The 14,911-nt window shown below is 39.1% G+C and overlaps 1 long non-coding RNA gene across 5 annotated transcripts in view; it reads right to left on the minus strand.

Moving 5' to 3' along the window:
* Nucleotides 1–14,911, minus strand: part of LOC127490277 (uncharacterized) — a 122,977-nt gene that overhangs the window by 36,211 nt on the left and 71,855 nt on the right. For 2 of the 5 annotated variants that reach the window (XR_016230012.1, XR_016230009.1), the window contains one exon: nucleotides 1,679–4,219. The exons of the other annotated variants lie outside the window; for them this stretch is intronic. This is a non-coding gene — a long non-coding RNA (uncharacterized LOC127490277). Of the gene's footprint in view, nucleotides 1–1,678; nucleotides 4,220–14,911 lie in introns of those variants that run through there. 5 annotated transcript variants of the gene reach the window in all.

Raw genomic sequence — 14,911 nt, forward strand, 5'->3', positions numbered from 1 at the left:
CTTATTTTTTAAAACGGAGGCTTTTAGAAGCCTGTCGTATATTTAAATGAAGGATGGCAAAGAAAAGGAAGGGGGTAAAAAAATGGTCCTGCTGTACTCTAATTACAGAAGAGTACCACTAACCATTAGCATATTGAACAGACAACAGAACTCGGAGGAGAATCGTGTTTGTAGACTGATAAATGAGTCTGGAACAAACTATTTCCCACAAACTGCCTAAATGTAGCTCAGGCTATCATAAACGAGTTGCCCCAGGCTGGCTTCCCTGTTTCCACTGAAAAACAAGTGGCACTTCACATTCTGGAACTAATTCCAGCTCTTGCTCAGGAGCTCCAGGTATACTGTGGAACAGAATTCATCCATAATCAGTAATTATGCTCTTCCATTTCGATCTTGCACAAGATTTCATGCAAATAAGAGGATGAGTCTGATATACTTGTGCAGTGATAGATTTAATGCATGATGCCATTAAAAAGGTGGGAAGATAAATTTAATCAGAAATTTTAAAACTAGTCTCTTATCTGAGAGGCCTTCTCTGATTTCTTCATTAAAGTAGTACCTCCCTCATCATCCTATGTTTCCTTACATTTTTGTTTCTGCAATTATCACTCTTTGATATATTACATAACAGTATTTATTTTTTGTTATATATTTCCCATACCCATTTGAAATATAATTCATGAGAACAAAAAATTCATTTTCTCTGTTTATTGGAATGTTGCTAACACCTGGCACGTGCTCAATGAATGCTGGCTAAAGGGAAGGACCATTGAGTGTATGAGTCATGTTCTATTTGCTTAATCCATTTGTCTGCTTTTGGAAAATATATCGTTGTTAAAGTTAAGGTAATTAATTAAATTAATAATCAATGGTTTCTTTTAGTGAAAGCAGTACTAAAATTAGTATAAATTTTTCTCCGTAAGAATTTCTGAAGTTTGGGTCAGAAAAGTTACGTATGGGTAATATCTTATTAAGAACTTTCATTTCAGCAACCATTAACATCACGTTTCGTGAACTGATCTGACTTTGTGACACCTGATGCACTTGTACTATAGCATTAATAATCATGGTGGTAGTGATGACAACGACGACGATCTTGTTGGTAGTGGTCCATGTATCAGGTGGTATTCACTGAGCAGATTTTTGTTGGTCATTGTAGGATAGGGGTATTCTCAAAATAGAGGAAGAGAAGGGACTATCCTGGGATGGAATGCAGCCATATCTACTTGCTTACCTGTTTCAACGTCTGCCTGTCAGCACAGTGCAATGTTGCTAGCCAGTGCCAGCAAGCATATAGCTCACTATGTATGGGGAAGAAACGTTAGGTCTATTAAAGGAAACTAGTTGAACCTTATCAGTAACTGTGTACACAGGCACAATCTTATATCTATTCCTATAGCTTCTATGTAGCCTTAGAATACCCAGTCAAATGTACTTAACCTGAGAAGGGGGGCAAAGAAGCTAAAAGATATTTAACTGACGTCTCTCTTTGTTCAGAGCTCAGTCTTTAGAATGTGAATCCAACTGAGCCTCGTGCCAGCATGAATAAAGCAGTTTCCTGCTAAAGCCTCAGCCTCTCCTATTTCTGTTCAAGTTATCCCGCTACAATTGTGTTAAAAGTTTTGCATTCATTAACTTACTACAACTCTTTTAAATACAATTTACCATGTTACTGTAAGGAAACTGAGGACCAGAGAAGTATCTTTGTCTAAAGCCATTTACCTGGCTGGCTGTAGAACCAGCATTTGAATTGGGGTAAGACTTAAGCCAGAGCCTGTGATCCGAACTGCTTTGACAGCCTGAGGCAGTGGTGAGCAGAGAAAAGGGAGAGAGAGGAGATACAACTTGAAGGAAGAGAAAGTCCAAAATTGTGGATGGAGATAGGAGAGAATGTTTGAGGGTGGTCTGGAAACTTGTTGGACACACATGTAACCACAAGGCAGGAAGAAACAGTGAAAGTGCCAGCATGATTGGAAGGTTCATGGAAACAGAGGAGGAGACCCAGGCTTGCGGGCACATGGGTAGGTTATAGATGAGGTTCTATTTCACCTGAGTCTGAGAAGCAGAGGAAGGACAGATCAGAAGTATGCCAGAACATAAATGTTGTTACATAAAGGAAGGTTTGTCATATATCTAAGTGATGTAGTAAGAAGTTACAGTGGTTAATCAGAGCTTATTCTCTAAGTAGGATACTGTGGTATTTCTATATTTACCATCCATCGTAAATACAGATGCTCATTGATTCCTAATGGAATTATATCCCAACAAATCTGTCATTAACTCGAAAATATTAAGTCAAAACTGCATTTAATACACCTGACAAACATCCTATCTTAGTCTAGTGCACAATATGCTCAGAACACTTAACATTAGCCTACAGTCAGGGGGATATCATCTGACACAGTCGATTTTGTAATAATCCATTGAATATCTCCTATAATTTATTGAATGCCGTAATGAAAGGGGAAAACAGAGTGGCTGTATGAGTATTCACCATTTAATGCATGCAGCTGAAAGCACACTGGGCATGAAGAATATTTGAATCATCAAATGAAAATTAGCTGCTGACTGATGAGGATGCTACAGTGACAGGCTCATCAATTTTTCTGTGGATGAAGCTTGAGAATTGCTGGTAGAAGGCACTGGAACATCCACGTTGGTGAATGGTTTAGCAGGCATAGTGTTCTCTGGCAAGATATCACACTTTGTGCAGTTTGTTCTTTTCATTAGACATGTCTCCATCGCAAGCAAGCACGCCCTGTGTCTGCCTGGAACTCTTGGAAATCTCTTCTAATTGACATCCACGTCTTCTTATATGCATATGCCACTGCTGATAGTAACACATGCCTCCACTAGTTTCTCTCCTGTGAATTTTCTTGGTGCCTTGGGTGTAGCTTCTTTCTCTGCCTCAATTTCTTTACTTTCTTCTTCCTCCAGTTTGATCCGCTCTTCACTGGAAGGCTTTTTATCCTCAATGCCAACAAGCTCATGAATATTCTCTTCATAGATATACAGTTCTAGCTGTTTCCCAAGCACTAATATCTTGTTACTTACTGTTTCTTCAACAGCAGAATCTTTGTTAAAGCCTTTGAATATGTTCACATAAATTTGCAAACTTTCTCATAAATGTCATCCATGCATTTCTGTGTGATTCCTCCCCCATGTTGAAGCAGTGTTCCAAATAACATTTAGCATGTGAAAAACTTTCCAAAACTCTCAGAACAGTTAGCCAGATTCAGTTGCTGCAAAAGCTTGTACAGACATTTGGTGTACATAGTAAACTTTGACCTTAACTATTGTGCCTTGGTCCACTGGTTGAATAAGTATGGTTGTGTTCAGCAGCAAACACACAGCTGTTACATCAGGATGTGTGTTGCCAATGTGCCTTGGATACCCTGGAGTGTTATCTGAGATCAGAGGAATCTTGAACAGGGTGTTGTTTTGCCTACAATATTTTCATGCCTGCAGACTAAAATAGTTCAAAAGCAAGTCTTCAAGCGATGCTGATATTACGCAGGCTTTCTTGTTACAGTAATAATCACCAGGAAGCATATGCTTGCTCACTTTCTTGAGTGCTCTAGGATCTCAGAGTGGTAGGTTAGGAAAGGCTTTCATTTGACCCTGAAACAGATTCCTGGCAAGGTCTTGGACTCTTGGTTGATGCATGGCGTTCTGGCGTACACTTCCAGAACAAGATTGCATCATTGACATTCAATATTTATTCTGACAAATATTTCTCATCCACAATTATCCCATGCAGCTTTTCCTGAAGAAGTTTGGCAACTTCAGCATTGCCTTCTCACCCCTGATTTTCACGTTGTAAAAAATGTGATGCTTTTTGAAGTTTTGGAACAACCCATGACTTGCTCTAAACATTTGCATATCCCTGGGATCATCAGTAGGCTTTTTGAGTGTATAAAAAGACTCATTGCCTGAGCCTGGATTGTCAGTAGGCCAAATGATATGCATCTCTGTATCTGGTCTTCCAACCACATGACAAGTATCATCAATCAGTCCAGCCCTTTTCTTCATCATGACAATGGATCTGATGATTTCACTGCATCATTGAGTCACTGCTTATTCTTTAAGACAGTCAAGACAGTCTCTACTGCAAAGATCCTAACTCGTTTGCAATGACCACTCCTGGATGCTCCTTCCATGTGGGCAATCATCTTGAGTTTCATTGCAAGATTAATTGCCTTCCTCTTCTCCCCAGGAGCTAGAGAAACAGATGGGCATTTTGAAGGAATGATGAGATGTGAAAATACAAAACAAAATATCCAAAAAGGCTTGCAACACAGTACACTGGAAACAATTAGCTGTTTACCTTCATGATTACCTGGCTGAAATGGGAGCTGGGGTTCAATGCTTCTGCCCAGCATCCTGAAAGAGTTTTGTATCATTAGCCCAGGAAAAATCTAGATTGAAAATTTGAAATATGGTTTTGTTTTTTACTGAAAATGTATGTTTGTGCACCACCACATAGTCAAAAAACCAAGTTGGGGACCATCTATAGTAGTTTATAGTATATATGTAGTATATATGTATTTCTATAGAGTATTACATATACTGTAAGTAGTATACTACAGTAAATTGGAAAGCTTTTGAAAAACTCATGAGCCTAAAAAAATATTTCTTTCAAGAATTTTGTCAAACTAAAAATTGTGGAATGATAGAAGTAGTTTTTTCCTCCAGCAATTCAGATTCCTTATTCCTATATGCCCTTTCCCTAAATTCATTAATTGTTCACACTTTCCATTTTTGCTTTCTTGATCTCTCTCCCTCATATATATGCAGTAGTCTCTATCTGTGGGTGATTGGTTTCAGGACACCCTATGGCTATCAAAATTTGTGGATGCTCAAGTCCCTAATATAAAATGATATAGTTTGCATGTTTACTGTAAATAATCATAAGAATACTTATGATAATGAATAAAATATAAATGTTATGTAAATAGTGGTTATATGGTATTATTAAGGTTAAAATAGACAAAAGTCTATAGTGTTCATTACAGGCACAATTTTTTTCTGAATATTTTCAATCCTGGGTTGAGTTTGTGGCTTTAATAGTCATGGACACAGCCGGCGCCGCGGCTCACTAGGCTAATCCTCCGCCTAGCGGCGCCAGCACACTGGGTTCTAGTCCCGGTCGGGGCGCCGGATTCTGTCCCGGTTGCCCCTCTTCCAGGCCAGCTCTCTGCTGTGGCCAGGGAGTGCAGTGGAGGATGGCCCAGGTGCTTGGGCCCTGCACCCCATGGGAGACCAGGAAAAACACCTGGCTCCTGGCTCCTGCCATCGGATCAGTGCGGTGCGCCGTCTGCAGCGCGCCAGCCGCGGCGGCCATTGGAGGGTGAGCCAACGGCAAAAGGAAGACCTTTCTCTCTGTCTCTCTCTCTCACTGTCCACTCTGCCTGTCAAAAAAAAAAAAAATAGTCATGGACACAGAAATCCAGCTCCATACCTACATACACACATATATATAACACACATATGTGTACATAGGCATACACACATATGTATAATCATTATTATAGCTAAACATCTAAATCATTTGAGATTAAGTTTCAAACTTAGTGTCTCTTAAAATTTTTATTTATTGTGCAGGCATTTGACACAGCTGTTAAATAAAAATTTACAATAAATAAATCTACACAGCCATAAAAAAGAATGAAATCCTGTATTTTGCAGGATTTTGCAGGCTGAAGCCAGGACCACAGAACTCATTTCAGGTCTCCCTCATGTGTGGCAGGAACTCAACTACTTGAGACATCGCCTTGGACATTCAAGGAATATAACAAGTGTTTTCCATGGGGCTGGCGCTGTGGTGCACTAGGTTAATCCTCCGCCTGCAGCGCCAGCATCCCATGTGGGCGCTGGTTCTAGTCCCGGTTGTTCCTCTTCCAGTCCAGCTCTCTGATGTGGCCTAGGATAGCAGTGGAGGATGGCCCAGGTGCTTGGGCCCCTGCACCTGCATGAGAGACCAGGAAGAAACACCTGTCTCCTGGCTTCGGATCAGCACAGCTCTGTCTGTTTCGGCCTTTTGGGGAGTGAACCAACAGAAGGAAGACCTTTCTCTCTGTGTCTCTCTCTCACTGTCTGTAATTCTATCTGTCAAAAACAAACAAACCTTGGGCTCACATCTCTTTAAAAAAAAAAAAAAAGAGTTTTCCATTTGCAAACTTGAGAGATTGATGCATGAGTCCAGAGATAGAATTGAGGCACAGCATCACAATATCTGCTACAATTGCTATTTTGGTTTTCCCTTGTAAGATCAAATATGTTTCCCTTGTAAGATCAAATATGTAAGATCAAAATGTTAGAATGTATAGGTTCACAGACTGTCAACTCTGAGAGGGACCTCAAATTTCACACATTTTTTGTTGAGACACTTAGCACAAATTCATAGACATCCTAAATGTCACTTCATCAAGGTACCAAAAAATAGTGAAGATATTTCCTATGCTCCAGGTCCTCACACTCTAACCTTCTTAATTGTTTCATAATGAAGCTTACGGGGAAGTGTTCTGGGTGGTCCATGCCTTACTGTGAGTGTGTTAGTGTACCCTGCACCAAATACTGCCTCTGAGACATCCTAGAAGAGGCAACCAGCTACAAACAGATGCTCATTCTGTTTGTTTCTTCTGCCAAGGTAAAACAAAAAGTGAATTTGTTTAATTGGGGAAAACGAAGCTATTGCATAGAAACCAGGAGTTAAGGTGGAAACATCACAGTCACTACCCAGGACAGTTGAAATTAAGCGCTGCCTGGAGGCAGGGAATTGAATCAGTGACCTGGCAATGTCCCCATCAGCTCTTTAACTCTGGAACTGAATTGAGAAAGTATTATTGTTTTTAATTGGTTCGCATTCGACCTTATTAAAAGTTTAAGTGTGTCTTTACTCTAACCTTTTATCCTCTTGACATTTCTTTCCTTGTATTTTATAGGTCCTTTTGTCTTCCTTCATCATAATTTTCCCTTTATACCGTACTCTGTTTCCTTCTGGGGTAAATGGTCTATCTTCTTGCCATTTATTAAAGGGACAACAGCAAAATATTCTTGAGGAGGGAGATTGCCTTTATTACCTGAGTTACTGAGAGACTTATATGAGGCAATTATTTCCCACTCCTCTGAGACTGTAGCCATGTATATTTAATAATAATTGTGTGGAAGTGTTTGTCTTTATACTGTAATCTGTTTGAGAGCATGCATGCTTCTGTTCATCTTTGTTTCCCTAACACCTGGCACAGTTCCTAACCCAATAAGCTCTCAATAAATGTTTGTTGAATGAATTAGGAATAGACAATCTATTATAATTATTTATCCAAGTATCTATGTTTCACTAGATTGAATTCAAAGATAGGGATAAAGTTTTATTAATTCTGTACTACTATTAGTTCCTGTATAAACTCTTTATGGAGTAGGCACTCAGGACATTGAAGATGAAAAAAGGAATGAGACAGAGTAGAAGGGACTCTGCGTCATTACTGAAGAGTTGTGGCGAAGCTCTTTTCAAAATTACTTTTCTTCCATACTTGTCATTAATGTGGGTAATTCCGCTGTTTGCTTATGTACTGTGTCCTGCTTAAAAGGCTTTTTGATGGAATAATTCCATAATTTAGTAAGAACTCAAGGTCATTTTTAGAAATGCAATTACTTCTTCACAGAATGAGCGGACTGGCTACCTGAGGGGAAAGGAAATGATTACAGTGGGCAAAGGACACGGAAGGAGGAGAACTTTGGGACTTGTGTGATGTTGCTTGAGATCAAACCCCAGTTACATGGTAATGCAGCCTGGTGTATGAGTACTAAAACCAGAAGGGAAATCTATGTGCAACAGGATCTCTGTAGAACTAAAGGGAAAACAAGTAAAATAAGACAACTGTATGAATGAGAGGCTTCATTACTCATCAAAGAAATGAACCAAACTTCCAAATGTATCTTAGGAATGTGGTATGTACTATGGTTATAACAATAAATGGTGAAATGCCATCTCACTACTCCAAGTGATCAATTTCAGTTCACAATTGATCATACTGATAGGTCTAAGAGTCAAAGGGATCACATAAACAAGACTAGTGTCTGATAATACTAACTGATAGAATAAAAAAGGGAGAGAACGATCCAACACAGGAAGCAGGATACACAGCAGACTCATAGAATGGCAGATGTCCTAAACAGCACTCTGGCCTCAGAATCAGCCCTTAAGGCATTCGGATCTGGCTGAAGAGCCCATGGGAGTATTTTAGGCATGGAAAGCCAAGACACTGGCAAAAAACAAACAATCAAACAACAACAACAAAAAAAAACTAAATGAAAGATCTCTGCAAGTGAGATCCCAGTGGAAAGAATGGGCCATCAAAGAAGGAGGCACCTTTCTCCGAAGGGAGGAGAGAACTTCCACTTTGACTATGATCTTGTCTAAATAAGATCGAAGTCGGCAAACTCAAAAAGCTTCCATAGCCTTGGCAACTCATGACTAGAGCCTAGGGAGATTACTGACCCCATAAACAAGAGTGTCAATTTGTTAAGTAAACAACAGGAGTCACTGTGCACTTACTCCTCATGTAGGATCTCTGTCCTTAATGTGTTGTTCAATGTGAATTAATGCTATAACTAGTACTGAAACAGTATTTTACACTTTATGTTCTGTGTGGGTGCAAACTGATGAAATCTTTACTTAATATATACTGAATTGATCTTCTGTATATAAAGATAATTGAAAATGAATCTTGATGTGAATGGAATAGGAGAGGGAGTGGGAGTTGGGAGGGGTGCAGGTGGGAGGGAAGTTATGGGGGGGGAAGCCATTGTAATCCATAAACTGTACTTTGGAAATTTATATTTACTAAATAAAGTTAAAAAAAAAACAATAAATGGTGAATAGTTTCCCAATGCTAAAATGTTTAACAGCCTGTACAGGTGAGCAATATTGAGTAAACTCACAAAAACCCTACATATTTATGGTTAGAAAAGTGATATGAAGGCAGAAATTCCAGGTGTAATGTGCAGAGAACAATGAGACCAACAGTCTGAAAGGAAGGCCAGGGATAACTGTCCTGAGATCTCCTAAGACAACATTTGAGTTAAAAGGGGAGGGGGTGCATTAGCAATGCAGAAAGGAAAGAAAAGGAGGTTTAGATAGAAGTGAGAGTTGGAGCATTCCTGGAACTAAAAGATTGTAGTAGTTGTATATTAGTGAGAAAGGGGCAAATGTCCTCAATAAAATCATAGGAGAAAGCAAAAGCATGAAACAAATTATTCAGTGCCTGAATACTGAGGAGTTTGGATTTTATTTTAACAGTAAGACATTGAATAATTTAACCAATTCATAAGAGGGATAGCACTCAATTTATTTTTTTTTTAAATCATTGTGGAAGACAGCAAATCAGGAAGCCACACTTCCACAGAAACAGGCAAATAACAACACAGCAATCAAAGTAGCTTTGTAGTAATGCTAGAAATCACTGAAGGATCTGCACAACGTAGTGAATGCCCAACTATGGAAAAAGGCATTGTCAAAAGGTAGGAAATGCTGTGACTTTTCTGTTCACTCGTCCCCTGGTGTGCCAAGTGAGGAAGCAGACTATTTCCTGGTCACCCCTTCAGGATGGGGAAAATGGTAGAATTTGCTTGGAACTTTCTGGCTTGTATGGATTCTGAAGGACTGGCTTGTCTCACCTGACTTGGAGACCATTGATGGGAATAATGGCATAGTTTAGATAGCAGGTTGAAGGTTGCCCAAATCAAAGAAGGAGACACTCTTTTCTGAAGGGAGAGAACATCTTCTTTGCTTATAGCTGTGTCCAAATAACGATGGAGTCTATGGTCACAAAAGGCCTCTATAGCCCTGGCAGCTCACGACAAGAGCCTTGGATTATCACTGATGTCATGAAAAAGAGTGTTAATTGTTAAAGGAACAACAGTAGTCACTGTGCACTTGCTCCCCAGGTAGGACCTCTGTCCCTATTGAATTGCAATATGAGAATCGACTGCAAATTCTTTCCCCAAACTGTACTCTATATATTGGGTGTGGGTGTGAGGGCAAATTGTTGAACTTTATGATTAGCATAGAGATGGTCCTCTATATATAAAGTCATACTAAAAATGATCCATAATGAAGAAGGAGATGGGAGAGGGAATGGGAGGTGGGAAGGAAGTGAGGTGGGGAGCATGAGGGAAAGAACCACTGTATTCCTAAAATTGTATCTATGTAAAAATACATTCATTAAATAAAAAAATACTATTGATTAAAAAAAGACCTATGAGTGCCCAGTGGAGGAATACAATAGAACATTGAAGGCCCTGAGAAAGAGCAGGTGTAGAACTCAAGGGAAATGAGGACATTTGAGAGCAGGCAAGCATAGAAGGGAATCCAGAGAAGAAGAATACCCAAGAAAGGCTGAAAAAGATCTTCAGCATTCAAAGTGGTACGGATAGTAAAGGTCTTCCCCAGCACAGAGCCAGTATCCAAAGAATGGGTGATGTGGCTGATTCTTTCAAAGGCCCAATATTCAATAGGAGATCATGAATCATGCAAAGAGGAAAACTGTGCACGCAGAAGAACAAAACAAATATCCAGAAACTGGTTTCAAGTCTATTTAATAAAGATTATGAGAGCTGGTTCTAGTCCTGGCTACTTTACGTTTCTGGTACAGTTTTCTCCTGATGTGATGAGCGGCAACAGATGATGGCCTAAGTGCCATCTTGGGAACCTGCCACCCAAGTGGGAGACCTGGGTGGAGTTCTACACTCCTGGCTTTATCCTGGTCTAGTTGTGGGCATCTGGGGAGTGAAGCTGCAGATGGAAGGTCTCTTTCTCTCTGTCTTCCATTCTGCCTTTCTAATAAATATTTTTAAAAATTCCATGTCTGGCAAAATTGAATGAGAGACAAGATACTTTCAGATATACAGAAGCTGATGGAGCCAATTGCCATTAGACCTTTATACAAGACACACTAAAAGGAGTTCTTCAGTATTTATCCAGGGTGCAAGATAATAACTCAAAACCATACAAAAATAAATTTCTCTAGAAAAGCTGACTACTTAGACAAATATAAAAGCTATATTGTTTAAATTTGGTTCATAACTCTTTTTATTGCTTTATAATATTTAAAAGGCAGAAACATAAAAATAATCATAATTCTATATATTTAATGGATATAGTAAAGAAGTAGCATTTTTGGTACTCATTTGAAGTTTTCAATTTAAAATAGATTACTAACTTTAAGATGTTATGTGTAAGTCCCATGCTAGTCACAAAGAAATTATCTATAGAATACACACAAAAGGGAATCAAAACATGTCACTATAAAAACTCACAAATCATAAAGGAAAGCAGTAAGGGATGAAAGAAGGGTATGAAGGCTATAAGGCATTCAGAAAATAAATAACAAATGACAATAGTGAGTGCTTCCCTATCATTAACTACTTGAAATCTAAATGGATTAAACTCTCCAATCAAAAGATACAGACTATTAGACTGACAGATGGGTTAATAAAAAATAGGTTCCAGGTATATGTTATCTACAAGAGAATCATTTTATATCTAAGAGCATACATTGGTTGATAGTTCAAAGGATGGTAAAAGATGTTCCAAGAAAAGAATAGCCAAACTAGAGCAGAGGCAGCTATACTAGTATCAAATCAAGTTGTGTTGAAATAAAAAACTGTTCAAGTAAGAAAAAAAGGATAATATGTGAATGATAAAAGGGTGAATTCACGAAGAAGATATAATAACCATAAATATATATACACTAAACATTAGAGCTCCTAACTATGAAATTAAAAATTATCAGAAATCAAAAACCCTATAACAATAGTAGTGGACTTTAATACCCCACTGTCAACAGTGGATGGAAAGAGTGAACAGAAAATCAATAAGGAAAAAGAGAACTTGAATATAACTATAAACAAATTGGACCTAACAGACATACACACTCAGCCCAACAGCATCAAGATATTCTATTTCTCCTTTACAATTGGAACATTCTCTAGGATCAGCCATATGTTAAGCCACAAAGCAAGCCCGAATATATTTTTAAATATTAAAATAATAGAATCTTTCTGATTATAATGGAATTACAGTAAAAATCATAAGCCAAAGAAAAATGGAAAATCCATGTGTATGAAAAATTAAACAAAGCACTGTTTAAACAACCAATGGGCCCAATATGAAAGCAGAGGGAAAATAGAAAATACTTTCAGACAAATGACAATGAAAACACAATATTACCAGGGCTGGCGCTGTGGCACAGCAGGTTAAAACCCCGGCCTACAGTGCCAGCATCCTTTTTATGGGTGCAAGTTCCAGTCCTGGCTGTTCCACTTCTGATCCAGCTCCCGGCTAACACACCTGGAAAAGCAGTGGAGGATGGCCCAAGTGATTGGGCCCTGCACCCACATGGGAGAGATGGAAGAAGCTCTTGGCTCCTGGCTTCTAATCTGCTCAGCTCTGGCCATTGCGCCATTTGGGGAGTGAAACATCAGATGAAAGACCTCTCTCTCTCTCTACATCTGTAACACTTTCAAATAAATAAAATAAATTTTAAAAATGAAAATATAATACACCAAAATTTGAGATGCAATAAAAACCATGTTCAGAGGAAAATGTATTAACTATAAATATATACATTTTAAAATGAAGATTATCAATTGTCTAAGTTACTCTTAAGAAAATATAAAAAGAACAATCTAAATACAAATTACTAAAGAGGAAAACAATAGAGAAAATAAATCAAAAATTTTTTTATAAATGATCAAAAAATTGGCAATCCTTTATCTAGATTGACTAACAAAATGGGTGGGGGTAGCACTGTGGCACAGCAGATTAAAGCCCTGGCCTTAAGAGCTGGCATCTCATATGGGCGCTGGTTCTAGTCCCAGCTGCTCTTCTTCCGATCCAGCTCTCTGCTATGGCCTGGGATAGCAATAGTGGATGGCCCAAGTTCTTGGGCTCCTGCACCCACGTGGGACACCAGAAGAAGCTCCTGGTTCCTGGCTTTGGCTTGGCACAGCTCCGGCCATTGCAGCCATCTGAGAAGTGAACCAGCAGATGGAAGACCTCTCTCTGTCTCTACCTCTCTCTGTAACTCTGTCTTTTAAATAAATAAAATAAATCTTAGGAAAAAAATAAGAGAACATAAATAACTTAAATCAGAACTGAAAGGAGGAACATGGCAACAGTTTTACAAAAATAAAATTGCAAGAGAGTAAAATAACCTATATGAAATGGACAAATTCTTGGAAACAAATAACCTGCCAATGTTGACTCATAAAGACATAAAGAATGTTAAAAGTTTATAACTGATCAGTGCTTGAATCAATAATCTAATAGTATGCATAGATTTTAAAAAATTACACCAAAATAAACTTACTTTTAGTTCCATTTTCCATGAACTTTTTGAAGTATTCTGCAATGTGCTTTTACTGCTCAATGTTATGTATTTGAGAGGAGCTGTTTTGAGTTGCTGAAGTAAAAATTATGATTTGTTGATATTGTTATTTCTATGTAGAGAATATATATAATTATATAATAGTATAAATATAGTACTTCATAAATATCCCTGCTGTGTAGCTTGTATGAATAACATTTCCTAATCAAAGACACTTATAAACTTTATTTCGCAATGATAATTGGATTCTGTTTAGAGCACAAACTGAGAAAATCACTGGTAGAAAGAGGAGCCTCTTTTTTATGAATAATTTATGTTTCTGTCTTAATTCAGATAATTTTTTGGACTGTATCCAATGTCAATTTTCATAAAAATATACCAGTTGCATAACCACTTGCCATTTTGCCTTAGCTTAAGGAGTTATTAGGAATGAATAAATCTTTAAGTTTTTTCTCTCCTTGGAAAAAGTTTCTGAATTACTGAGAGAAAATGCTCCCAAGGATCTTAATGCCCAGGTTCCAGTGACCCCATGTAATGTTGTAGGAACTGGGCTTTCATAACATAATAATTGTCCCAGAATAGTCTATGTATCATTTCCTTTCATCGCTTCTACAGTCTTTCAGAAATAACATTATTTCCTCCTTATTCAAATGAGGTAACCAGAGCACAGAGGTTTCTGAATCACCCAAGGTCACATAGGTACATGAGAGACTTAAAATTTAAGGCCAGGTCTTTCTTCCTCAAGAGGCTGTGTTTTTTCACTCCCTGCCAATGCAGTTCTGTCTTCCAAAAAACTGTAAAAGTCCAGCTTTAGAAAAAAAAAATATCTAGCTTACTTTCTTTTCCCATCTTATTTTCACAAAGAGAGCTGTTTTTTTTATTCTAACTGTTGTTGTTTGTGGGTATTGTGCATTTTTTTTTTTTTGACAGGCAGAGTGGACAGTGAGAGAGAGAGACAGAGAGAAAGGTCTTCCTTTGCCGTTGGTTCACCCTCCAATGGCCGCTGCGGCCGGCGCACCGCGCTGATCCGATGGCAGGAGCCAGGAGCCAGGTGCCTTTCCTGGTCTCCCATGGGGTGCAGGGCCCAAGCACCTGGGCCATCCACTGCACTCCCTGGCCACAGCAGAGGGCTGGCCTGGAAGAGGGGCAACTGGGACAGAATCCGGTGCCCCGACCTGGACTAGAATCCGGTGTGCCGACTAGAACCCGGTGTGCCGGCGCAGCAAGGCGGAGGATTAGCCTAGTGAGCCGCGGCGCCGGCCGGTATTGTGCATATTTTTATTGGCTGGGATTACATCTCTGTTTGAGGGTTAAAACACTGTATGCCACAAGGCCAGTGCTGTGCCTTAGTGGGTAAAGCCACCGCCTGGAGTGCCAGAATCCCACATGGGCACCGGTTTAAATCCCAGCTGCTCCACTTCTGATCCAGCTCTGTTATGACCTGGGAAAGCAGTGGAGGATGGCCCAAGTCCCTGCACCTGCGCGGGAGACCCAGAGGAAGCGCCTGGCTCCTGGCTTCA

This window comes from Oryctolagus cuniculus, chromosome 2 (genome assembly GCF_051225735.1).
Source record: "Oryctolagus cuniculus isolate XC-2025 breed Fujian yellow rabbit chromosome 2, ASM5122573v1, whole genome shotgun sequence".
NCBI lineage: Eukaryota > Metazoa > Chordata > Mammalia > Lagomorpha > Leporidae > Oryctolagus > Oryctolagus cuniculus.